This window comes from Ambystoma mexicanum, chromosome 14 (assembly GCF_040938575.1).
Source record: "Ambystoma mexicanum isolate Mex_15411 chromosome 14, UKY_AmexF1_1, whole genome shotgun sequence".
Taxonomy (NCBI): Eukaryota; Metazoa; Chordata; class Amphibia; order Caudata; family Ambystomatidae; genus Ambystoma; species Ambystoma mexicanum.
This window is the reverse complement of record NC_090940.1, coordinates 10753993-10767448: the sequence shown is the minus strand read 5'-3', so window position 1 is coordinate 10767448 and position 13456 is coordinate 10753993.

The window sequence follows — 13456 nt, the reverse complement described above, 5'->3', positions numbered from 1 at the left end:
TAGGTAAAGGATTTAAAACACCTTAAGGGCTACCGCGAATAAAGGGCGGCCTGGCGGAACAGTGTACCTTTAAATGAAGAAGTGGCTCCTGCGGTGGTGGTTGTTCCTGGTAATTCCTGCAGTTCAGATGATCCAGCAGAGGAAGAGAGGCTCTCGTCGTGGAGGAAGGTTCGAGTTACTGCACTACCCAGGGATGAAACCAGCTGCTGTGCTGCCCGACGAATAAAAGGTACGCTCCTTTAAATCGCGGTCCGGGTGGACTGGTGCATGGCTATCCGGCCTCCGAGTATAGGGTACAGGAGATTTGACCAGGGCAGGTTCGGGAATGCGATTGGCAAACTGGTTGGCCCTGCCAGCTCAAGGGAAGAAGGCTCTTACAGATGAAGATCTTCTCTCGTCGTGTGGAGAAAAGTGGTGAGATGCTACAGCAGGGCTTCACCGGTGGTTCAGTCATTGCAGATGTCTTTGGCTTCTCTCCTCTTCGGCTTCTTAGTTCCAGTGGCAACGTCTTGCTCTTCCAGTCCTCAGGACCCTGCTTTTATGCAAAAAGATCCCCATTCATACAGCCGAGCTGTCACTCACACACTGTAGTGGTCATCTTGGCGGGAGACCGTTCAGCCTATCAGGATAGAGTGCGACATGGGTTGCGGAGGCAACCCTATCCAGGGGTCCTACTCCCCCCTCCCACACAATGGACCCACCCCAGACTCAGTGGCGCCAAAAGGAGGGTTTCTCAGCAGAAGCCCACCAAACGGACGAACAAAGGATCCCCGACCTGGGTTAGGAGTTTAGAGAAAGACATGAGAAAGAAGTTATATTAAAGTTCTGGCAATAAAAACCGACCGGAGTAAAGTTAATATTAAAATACACCGGCGGTATGTTAGAGGCTGTCAGAAAAAGTGGTTGCCTCGAACAATGGGAAAATCCCATAGGAAAATATTTGCGGTCGAATATTTATGGTAGTAACCACTGCCACCAGCCAGTAACTTTTGGGCGAGGGACTGTACGCTACCCTCTCGAAAATGAACATAAGGGAAAAACTATTAACTCTTTCCAGTACTTTCATAGTAAGATGGTTTGTACTGGTTTAGTTCATAGGATTTGACTAGTAAAGTCAATGGGGAAAAAGGCCTGCTCCCTCCCTATCACCACCAACCAACTTACTAAACCCACACCCAATCAACTAACCATTCTCAAGAGAAATCTCAGATTAAGAACAAGATTTAGCACAAAGATCTCTCATCAACAAGCTAATAAGATTAACACAACCCCTGCCCCTAAGGCCGGGAACACTTCCCAGCCCAATATAAATGCCAATACTAGTCATACACCCATTCCTAAAACCATGCCCAAGGACACTTTGATCAAGGCCGCCCTTATCAATTCACGATCTATCCATGCTCACACATTGGAGATTGCTGATTTCATAACCATTGAAAATCTTGACCTCCTTGCTATTACGGAAACTTGGTTACACGCTGCCTCAGGCCTCTCACTGTCATTAGCCGTCCCAGCTAACTACTCTATTATCAGATGTGACAGAAACACGGGCCAAACTAAAGGGGGTGGAATTGCCATTATCTTCAAGAACTCACTTGACATCAGAGCAATCCCTAATCTCCAGATTCCTTCGGCTGAATCACTATCCGTCAAACTGCCTCTATCCTCCAACCAGACACGACCACCTGGTCCTACCTCTACCTTCTCAGAGGATAACCTGTCACTCCTCACCAACAATGCTAAACCCAACTCACAAAGTATAATACTCGGAGACTTCAACCTTGGCTTTAACGACCTAACAGACACTAACTCCATTGACTTAGCAAGTACGCTGTCAGATCTAGGTTATTCCCACCGCATTGATGAACCAACTCACATTAAAGGCAGAACCCTGCATTGGCTTGCTGACCTCAACTGCAGTATTAATCTGTCTAGCTTTACCCCTTGTATCTGGTTGGATCATCATAAAATAACATTCACTATCAGCGCCACTCCAAAATGTCCTAATCTCAACTCTGCACCAGCAACCGTCACTCGCAACAAAAAATACAGTACCAAAGATACACTGCTCCCCCTTATTGTTCCTATCCTCAATAAAAACACTTCATTCTGCGGACCCTACAGTCCTAGTTGATACCTATAACCAGGCTATCCTGCAAGCATTAAATATCATTGCCCCTTTAAAAATGCGTAAAGCCAAACCACGCTCCCATCTCAACTCCTGGTACACACCACAGCTGAGAGAACTACGTAAAATTAAAAGAAATGCAGAAACACGTTGGAAACACTACCAAACACCTAGCAATAAAACCACTCTGACCATAGCTTCTTCTGACTACAAAGAAGCCATCATTCAAGCAAAAAAAAAATTCTACAACGAACGTACTGTTCTCGCTGAATCCAATACAAAAGAGCTGTTCAAAATACTTAAAGAACTTGAATCTCCTATCGCCCCTATTGATAATTGTTTCTCTGATTCCACATGGCGCACTAACATTCAGAAGGCACTACTAGATAAAATATCGCTGCTCCAAACTAAAATCAACCAAAAAAAACTTCTCTTGCCAATAAACCTTGATCACAAGACACCCACCGCCAATAAGACTAGCCCGGAACCTTCTAGTCAACCATTCTTTTTCTCCCCATTAGACACTTGGGAAGTGGTAAACATCATCAGGAAACTAAAACCATCCAATTGCCAAGGTGACGCCTGCCCTGCACCAATTATTAAAGCGGCAACGCATGACCTTGCCCCTTTCATCACCAGCCTTATCAATGCCTCCTTCAAATCAGGCACCATACCGGACAATCTAAAAGATGCCTGGGTCATCCCACTTCTCAAAAAGCCTTCACTTGATCCTAGCAACCCCTCTAATTACAGACCAATCACGACAGTGCCTTTCCTACTAAAAATTTTGGACCGAGCCGCCTATCTACAAATTCAAGCATATCTTGAAACCAACAACCTCCTGGGCCTTAGGCAATCTGGCTTCCACCCTAGACATGGTACAGAAACTGCACTGATAGACCTGGTAACACAAATGCACGACATAAAAGACAAGGGTATACTAGCACTCCTATTACTCCTAGACCTATCAGCAGCATTCGACCTTGTCAATCACCAAATACTGTGCCAACATCTAAAATCAGCTGCACACTTCTCAGACTCTGCTACCTCATGGATCAAGTCTTTCCTTGCTAACAGAACCATGAGAGTTTTTCATCTTCAGCCTCAGCTGAACCATCACCTGTAACCTGTGGGGTTCCTCAAGGATGTTGTGTGTCCCAGACACTTTATAATGTCTTTACTAAGCCATTATTTGATATTCTGGATTACATGGGTGTCTCGTATACAAACTATGCTGACGACACCCAGATACTAATCCCAATCTCAGGTAATCAATTTGAGGACTCCAAAGTCCTTAATGGAATTTACTCAGTAATCCAAGCCTGGGTGGCGCACCATGGACTGTGTTTAAACGATGAGAAAACTGAGATACTAATACTTGGTTCCAGCACTAGACTGAACAAATTAACCCTTCATTTAAATCCTTTATTATTGACGGCAACACCATTACAGCCTCCAACAATACCAAAACTTTGGGTATTTACCTTAATGACACTCTATACTTCAAAAGACAAACTAACGCGGTGCTTGCAGCATCTGCTTACACCTGCAAGCTTGTCACCGCTTGTAGGCCTTTCCTGACAACACCCAATTGCATTACCCTCGCCAGAACGTTAGTCATGTCCAAAATCGACTACTGTAACTCACTCTTTCTAGGGACCAGTCTGAGAAACTCGAATAAATTACAAGTAACGCAGAATAATGCTATTAGAGCCGCACTTAACATCCCAAGTAAGTCACACATCTCCGATACAAGACGCCACATACCTCCTCTAGGCCACTAAGAGCGGCCCAAGCGGACTCTATGTCCATTCCTAGATTCAGGCTTCAGAACTCAGCGGGCTCCAGCTTTCCAACCGCTATTAGATCTGAACCCTCCTTCCACCTTTTCAAAGGTAAAGCCAAACTTTGGCTGCACGACCTCGACAGCTAGTCGGCCCTTCACATCCCTGTAGTATGACCGCAGCCGCGGCTATACCCTCATTATTGTGTTCTGCATACTCTGTTGTGACTGGATTTCTGTGTAACTGCATTTTGTCTGTAACTGGATTGTTTAAGAGCTTTTTGCTGTAAGTTATGCGCACAGTTGCCCCTGGGCTGGTAGCGCTTTATAAATAAACAAAATACAAATACAAATACATGCCCTGGGGGACAGTAGTCAGTCCCAGGGTATGGAGTCTATGTTTGGGGGCCGCTACAACACCCCTGTGTCACTGCACTGAGGGTGCTGTGTAACACATGTGAATAAAGATGGTTCCTGTGGGGTTGAGAAAATCCCATAGGCATTAAACACAAAAATAGCCTAGAACACACATAGCAAACATGCCTAAGAGTGTGAAAAAGAGTCTCACTCTTAGCAGGAAAAAAGAAACAAACCCTTCAAATCCAGCAGAGCTGCTGGGGGACTCTATAGGTAAGGGAAATTAGCCATAGAATGAGAATTCTCCCTAACAATCTGCACATGCAGTTACCACCACCCGGCTGCTTGGGGCAGCAGATGTCATAACTGCCCCAGATACGTGTGCCTCAGTCGCAGCTACACTGGACACATGTGACCCGCACCTCTGGACAAGAAATCGTCCAGGGAGTCCTCGTCACGCAATGTAACATGCGCTGCCTGACTCGGAAGCCCGGGTGGTGGTGCCCACAGCTGCACCTGCAGCTACCATCACCGGTGGGCCCGTAACAGCAGTGCACGCAACCCCGGTAGTCCACGTGCATGGAATAAACTTCCCGCAGTACGTTGTGGCACCCAGAGACACAAAAAACATGTACGTGTGGAACACGCGGGCTACTATGACCTCAAAAATGGTACGCAATGCACAGGGGGAAACACAGTGGGAAAAATAGCATGCAAGACTCACCGCCTGCCTTGTGTGAAAAGAAAAGCAAAAACACATACGCTTATGCGCGTAGGCAATATCCCGCCAAAAGAAGAGGAACGAACTTCAAACGCTGTGAAGTAATCGTGTGTGAATCCAGCAGAGTAAACACACGCGTCGGTCTCCACGAACAGCACGTACAGTGGACTGCTGCCCGCGCTCACCTTTAACCCATGCTGAGGGAAACGTCCGCGCATGTCATGTCACATATGCGCTTACGCGCTAAGGGCCTTTCCTCGAATTACACGCTGACGTGCTGTTTTTTCACGTGCAAAATCACTCTTTATCAAGCTGGCCCCGACAACACACGGAAGACCACGCTCCTGCCCAGAAGGCCATTTTCCTGCCCCCAGACTCCAGAGCCAACTCCCACCAGCCATCTGCTGCTGCCTGCCTGCCTGCTGGCCATGTGCCCTGCTATTTGGTGCCTACACGTCAGCCATCTGCAGGGGTCCAGTTGCTGTGACCACCCCTGCTGGAACAGAAGACTCCAGACTGAAGTTCCATCGCTCCACAGCCCAGCACCAGGACCCAGTTGCCCACCCACACCTGCCTCGGGGGTTGCCATGTTGGGGGAAACACCATCAAAGACCACTGGCAACCCCCAGCCAGAGAGGCAGAGGGCTGCCAACTTCACAGCAGGAGAGGTTGGCATCCTGGTGGAGCAAGTCCTGGTGCATTATTATGCCCTCTACGGAAGAAGACACGCCGACAAGGATGGATGGGAGAGGATCTGGCTGGACATCGTGGTTGCCATCAACGGGGAGGGGGTGGCAACCCGTGACCTACAACATGTCCTAAGCGCTGGGAGGACTTCAGGTCCAGGAACCTCTGGAAGGCACAGCGCCTCTTGGAAGCAGCGGATGCAGTGAGGTCCGGTCCACCTTACCACCGACGACATGAGGGTCCTGGAACACATTAACCCAGCGCTTCACCGCCAGGTCCTCGAGAGGGAGACCGGTCCAGAGTCGAGCGGTAAGTGTCCATGTGTACTTATTGGACCCAGTGCATGTTGAGGTGTGCCAGGAGTGTGCAGCTTGGACACATGTCTGAAAAGGGCCATGTATGGATGTGTATGTTCAGGGACATGACCCTGCTGCATGTGAGTCCTGTCTTGTGTGATGCACATCAATGGTGTATGTGTTCCAATGCATGATGCACAATTGCATGTGGAGATGCACACATGTTAGTATTTCTGTGTATGTACTGTGGCATGGTTGTGGTGTGACACATGGATGCTGGTTCCACCTTCATGTACGTGCACAGCATACATGTGTGTGTGTGTGTGTTTGACATGTGTGCGACTGTGATAAACCATGGATGCATGTGACACAGACATGTAGGAACCCGATTGGCAAATGTGACATAGTTGCCGATGATTGCACTATGATAGGTGGTGGAGATGTACAGATGCATGTATGTCTGGTGGCGTGTGTGCATGTGTTCGGCACTCCCCGTGTTGTATGTGACACCAGGATAACCTTCGGATGTTGATGCTGGTGAGTGTGTATGGATGCTGCTGCTTGCTGCACGATTCCTATTAATTTGCGCATGTGTGTGGAATAAAATGATATGAGTGTTGGGGAGTGTGATGCCAACTGTGAAGTTTGACACTGACAATCATGTGCAACTGTCATGTGTGTATCTGACCATTGTACAGTTCCCTGATGCCTGTGTTCTGTCTCTCCCTGTCTGCAGCGCCGCCAGGGATCCCACCGCCAGCCGGAGACGCAAGGCCCAGCTCTACTCCCACGTAGTCATCTCTTCGGGGAGTGCAGAGTCTGGTGCCACGTCTTTGACCGCAGCTGCCGAGGGGAGGTCCAAGAGGCGGAGGTTGGAGGTGGACTCCTCGGCAGCATTAGGCGGAGCTGAGCCCCCACAGGGGGCTATGGAGGAAGATGGCACAGAGTCATCCAGGTTGGTGGGGGGTTTGGCTGAGGAGGAGGCTGTGGAAGTCCCACACATGGGGCCTAGAGGGGGATTCCACTGGTGCTAGTGGTGCAGTCCAGGGGCAGGGGCAGGAGGCAGCACAGGCCACCGCGGAGGTGCCTGTGTGTAATCCTGTCCCCGATCCTGTGACTGCATCATCCCGCACCAGCAGGGATGCCTACGTCCAGACCCGTTCTCGAGGAGGGAACCCCAGCAAGAGGAGGACGTGCAGTCATCAACAGGCAGGGCACATGCACGGCAGCAGCAGGCTCAGGGTGGGAGCGATAGTGGCTCAGGGCCATCAACATCACAGGAGCAGGCATCGGCCGGAGGACAGGAGGACCATGGATTGGGAGTGTCTTCCGTGTGGCAGCAGTTGGGCCAGCAGACAGAGGCGGGCAGAGGAGGCACAGCTCACAATGGTCAGGGTGGAGAACTCTATGTGCCGGACATTGAGGTGGGCTGAGTGCCTCGAGGCAGCTCGCAGGGAGTTGGAGGAGGCCATGGCTGCATCCCTGCGAGACCTCGAGGCCAGGGAAGAGGCCCGCCTCGGGAACATTGACGTGGAGTTCGATGATGCCCTGGTCCGGAACATCAAAGAGTGAGCCGTTGGACTAGCCCGCTGCCTTTGTACATAGTTCTTTAGGCTTAGGTTTTCTTTGTTTTATATATATTTTTTGGCGTTCATGGACTTTGCTCCACTTTATGTATATAGTTTTTTATTGATAGGCTTTTTGGTAGGTTTCCTTTTGTTTTGGGATCATGGACCCTTTGGACTTGCATTGTAAATAGTTCAAGACTTGTACATTCTTTCGTTATTTCAACTTCTGATGGATCAATGGTTTTTATTTTATTTTTATTTTTTCCTTTATTTGGACTTTGGCAATGAACCACTTTTCAGTTTTCATGTCGTGGATTTCTGATTTGATTTGGATTTTCTCTTAATTTGCAAGTCTGATTTTCATTATGTTATTTCATTATGTTTTTAATACATTTCATGTTCCTTCATGATGGGTGTGGTCTCCTCTCATTGGTTTTGTGCATGTCTCTATGAGCATTGCCTCAGTGATGTATTGCCACTGTGTGGCTCTGTTGTACACTCATGCATGGCCATGCTGGTTCTTTTGAGACCCTCATGGCATGGGTAATTTGGGGGTGGGTGCAGTGGATGGTTGTGTGCTTGTGTTGGGGGGCAGGGGGGATTTGGGTTGACATTAGGGCCATGGATCCGTTTTGTTATGACATGGTGTTTGGTGAGCCATGAGTCGGGGCCTGCTGGCAGGTTGCCATCACTGGGGGTGGGGGACATGAGTCGGGGCCTGGTGGCAGGTGCTCGTCAATAGGGGGTGGGTGGGGTGGGGGGCATAAGTCGGGGCCTGCTGGCAGGTTGCCGTCACTGGGGGTGGGGTGGGGGACATGAGTCGGGGCCAGCTGGCAGGTGCCCGTCAATGGGGGGTGGGTGAGTGGGGTGGGGAACATGAGTTGGGGCCTGCTGGCAGGTTGCCGTCACTGGGGGTGGGGTGGGGGACATGAGTCAGGGCCTGCTGGCAGGTGCCCGTCAATGGGGGGTGGGTGAGTGGGGTGGGGAACATGAGTTGGGGCCTGCTGGCAGGTTGCCGTCACTGGGGGGTGGGGGACATGAATCGGGGCCTGCTGGCAGGTGCCCGTCATTGGGGTGGGGGACATGAGTAGGGGCCTGTGTGATGCTGGAAATGCATCAGAGGGACAGGGCCTCTGAATCCTTGTCCTTTACTGCTTTTTATCGTGTGTTCTGTCATGTTTTCTGCCCAGGAGTCCATGTGGGACTCCTGGCAGTGCAGCTCTCTCTTTTGGTTTGGTGAACAGACCCATGGGATACCCTTATGGCACCCATGGGTAGGGGTACAACCCTGTGCCCCTAGTGTATGTTTTTGTGTACCTGTGGGTGGCCCCAGAGCAGGGTATGGGCTGGTGGCAGCTCCATGCTGAATCTGACAGGTGCTCTGGGTGTCCTCCATTTTGGGATACCCAGGCCCTGCCATTGGAATCAGTTGATTCCTGATAGAAAACAAGATGGCCCCTGTGGCCTCTTGCTTTCTATTGCCTGTTATCTTGTTTTCCCAAAGTCCTGGGAAGCCCTGACTCTGTCCCTTCCCCCTGACTGGCTGTTGGGTGGAAGTTCCATATATGGTGTTGTTGTGAAGGCCCAGCTAGACTGACTGGAGCCTTCCCAGTGACGGTATGTTGTGGGTACCGCCTGTGGGTGGGACCTGGGTGAATGGAGTGTGTGACCAATATACACTCCTTGTTGTGGTTGTCTGGTTTCTGGCATGAGAGACAAAGACTGAGACAGCCCTGCCCGAAACTGGCCTGAATGCAGTGTGTAGTGTTGAATGGCTGGGTACTTGTCCCAATCCACATTCCTTGTTGTGAGTGTCTGAAAGGGAGGAGTGTGGCTTGAATGCACTGTGTGCCTGATTGGCTGACTGACTGCATGAATGCCCTTCTGTATGATTGGCTGCTGAGTGTGAGCCAGCAGTGTGGATGAGAGGCAGAATAGTATATCTGGGGACCTCTCTCCACTGGTAAGGGGTTCAGAAGCAGCCAGAGGTTCAGGAACGCTCAGGAACGTTCAGAAGCATCCTGGAGCTGAGTCTCCACTCTAAGAGTAACTGGAACTGCTGATCCTCGACGTCCAGCTGGAAGAAGAAGACTTGCTGTGGCATTTGCTTCGACCGATCCGAAGGCTGTCGAAATCGTCGAAGGCTGACCCGAGAGAGGACTTGGTAAGGCGCCCTCTTCCCGTGCTCCGAGGGACCATCGAGCACCGCTCCATCTTCGCCGAAGCGCCCCGGAAGACAGACCCTCGAAAGGCTGTCGACCCGAGACGGGACCGCCGAGGAGATCGAAGTGAAGCACCCGGACATCGCCGCCGTCGAAGTCCATTGCCGTCGACCAGGGTTCGCAGATTTGTGTAACCGCTGGAGGTCCGTCGAAGTTGTGTTGCCCAGCTGTGGGAACCACTTGACGCCGTGCCGCCGACGACCGGAGCCGTCTGCTCCTTTGCCTAAGAACATTCGAATCGAAGGACTCCCTCGTCCGCACCGTCGACCGCTTTATCCTGCCGGAGAAAGTCGAGGATGACCAACGCGCCGAGGAGAAACCTGCCGGTGGGTTTCCCGCTACCCGAAGATCACAAAGACTCGAACAACTCGACGCCCTTGCTGGGCCTCCGTCTCCACAATCTTTGCGGTCCAGAACTATTGTCACCGAGGTGCCCCGCACGCCTCTGCCTTGCAGGACGCCGACGCTCCGACGCCGACGAGCACCGCTCGGACGAAGCTGCCACCTCATCGACGCCGTTCTACCCTGTTTGTCGACGGACGTTCGACGCCCCGTGCCTCCCGCTTGAAAGAGAAGGCATTCAAGAAGGGCCGTCGATTCCCCGTCGCCGAACGCCGAGTTTCTCGACGTTTCTCGACAATCCGTGACTCCCGCTTGAAAGGGGGTCGCTCAAGAAGGATCTGTCGACGCCTCTTCGAAGAACTCGACTCCACCAGGTACATTGGGGGGGTAAAAACATTACAGGAGGGAATAAGACTGGCAGAACAATATATGGACTGGGCTTGTGCTATATCTTTGTTTTACAGGTTGCCCAGGCGGGGGGATCTCCACACAGAACTGTGTCTAGTGGTAGGGGCCAGTATTCTGCCTATTGCTCAACCATCTTATTTTCTCTCCTTTCTCTATTGCTGGTTTCACTCTATTGATCTGTGTGACATTGTTACAGTATTGTTCATGCACTTTTAATGAGATCTAATACAAAGGGTGGTACCACTTTAGAATTGTATATATTTGCTATTGTTGATTTTCCTGAGTACAAAGTGAGTTATCATGATAAGTGTACATAACCTTGAATATTGATTATCTAAAGACTGTGTTCTAACCAATACAGTGTGTGGACATTCCTTTGTGGGGGCTTGGGCTCACTGTACTTAAGAACCAGCCTGCATCACCTCCTGAGAAGCTAGGCCTTGATTGCTCGACCATTGCTACCGTAATAGAGAATCTTGGCTGGGGTCTTCTGTGCCTCTCCTCTACCATATAGAGAGCAGAAGTACAGACACCCCCCACCGGTCCTTTTTCCTCTTACAGCCTGCTGGCAGGTTGATGTCACTGGGAGTGGGGTGGGGGACATGAGTCGGGCTCCTGTGTGCATGGTGCCATGTAGACTGCCTGTGGGGCATGCCCAGGGGTGTAGGGTGGTTCCCTGTGGTGTGGGCTGCATGTGGGGCATGGGGAGGGCAGGAGGGGTACACCCAGGAGGGCCCACACTGCCAAATTGCGTGTTAAACTCCCTGTGCACCCCGGAATACGTGTATCCTGCTTGCGCCAGGCCAATTGCGTGTAAAAATCCCCACGCACCCATTGGAATACGCGCACCCCGCTCGCGCCAGCAACATCGCATGTTAAACTCCCTGCGCACCCCTCAAAATATGCATACCCCGCTCGCGACAGGCCAATCGCGTGTAGAAATCCCCACGCACCCCTCGGAATACGCGTACGCCGCTCGCGTCAGGCCAATCGAGTGTACAAATCCACGCGCACCCCCGGAATACATGCATGCAGCCCATCCACCCTCCCCATGGTCTGCAGGCAGCCCATCACCCCTGGGCATGCTCCGCAGGCAGCGCATCCACCCTCCCCATGGCCCACAGGCAGCCCATCACCCCTGGGCATTCCCTGCAGGCAGCCCATCACCCCTGGGAATGCCCCACAGGCAGCCCATCCACCCTCCCCGTGGCCGGCAGGCAACCCATCACCCCAGGGCATGCCCCACAGGCAGCCCATCCACCCTCCCCATGGCCCGCAGGCAGCCCATCACCCCTGGGCATGCCCAGCAGGCAGCCCATCCACCTTCCCCATGGCCCGCAGGCAGCCCATCACCCCTGGGCATGCCCCACAGGCAGCCCAGCAACCCTCCCCATGACCCGCAGCCAGCCCATCACCCCTGGGCATGCCCTGCAGGCAGCCCATCACCCAGGGCATGCCCATGGCCCGCAGGCAGCCTATCACCCCTGGGCATGCCCCGCAGGCAGCCCATCATCCCTGGGCATGCCCCACAGGCACCCCATCCACCCTCCCCATGGCCCGCAGTCAGCCCATCACCCCTGGGCATGCCCCACAGGCAGCCCATCACCCCTGGGCATGCCCTGCAGGCAGCCCATCCACCCTCCCCATGGCCTGCAGGCAGCCCATCACCCCTGGGCATGCCCCGCAGGCAGCCCATCATCCCAGTCCATGCTCCACAGGCAGCCCACACCACAGGGGGGACTTTTTCCATGCGATTTCACTGGCGCAAGCGGATTTGTACATGCGATTGGCCTGGCGCGAGCGGCGTACATGTATTCCGGGATGCGCAGGGAGTTTTATGCACGATTTCGCTGGCGCGAGCGGGGTACGCGTATTCCGAGGGATGCGCGTGGATTTGTACACGCGATTGGCCTGGCGCGAGCGGGGTACGTGTATTGCGGGCTGCGTGGGGAGTTTTACACGCGATTTCGCTGGCGCGAGCGGGGTACGCGTATTCTGAGGGGTGCCCGTGGATTTGTACACGCGATTGGACTGGCGCGAGCGGGGTACATGTATTCCGGGGTGCACTGGGAGTTTTACATGCTATTTTACTGCCGCGAGCGGGGTACGCATATTCCGAGGGGTTCGCGGGGAGTTTTACACGCGATTTCACTGGCGCGTGAGGGCTGTGTGGAGTTTTTTGCGCTTTTTTGTGGTTGGGGGGCTGTATGCTGGTCCACTGGCCTTTGCGCCATGTACGGGATTTGTGTGATGTTTTTGGCACACAGGTCGGGTTTGGGGCATAACTGGCGCAGCTGCAGGGTCGCTGAGCCACTTTGCGCCATGGCTGGTTATGGATGTTAAAATCCATGAATATGCTGTGCATCAAAATGGGTTTTGGCGCACGCGGCTGGTGCAGACTGACGCACGCGCACTCTGTGCGCCAGCCACATGTGCCACTTGTGCACTAAATTTTATGAATTACCCCTTTAGAATGAGTCTCCAATACCAACAGTATCACATTAAAACACCTTGCCATGAGTGAGGCCGGAGACGAATACCCTCTGACGTACAGTATGTGACGTGTCACTGTTCACATTTACCTATTTGGCAATATCAGCCGTCAGGCTTTTTTGGAAGTAGGAGACAGTGGCCCTCATTACGACCCTGGCGGAAATCGAAAAACGATGGCGGAAACGCTATTTACGCTATGGCGGTCCGGTCGGTTGATTTCCGCCAGGGTCGTAATGAGGGCCAGTGTGAGCCGAATGCCTGAAGTAGATTTTTGCTTTTGGCAGATAAGGGAAAGTGGAAGAAAAGGATTTGGCTAGGAGCACACACTTTGGTTAAGTGGAGAAGCCAGGATTTGAGACCAGTCTGCATTTCAGGAACTTGAACACATCTCTTCCCAGGTGTAGTTGGTAGAAATATTGTTTGTAAATGGTATTTTCGAAACTTTTCTTTG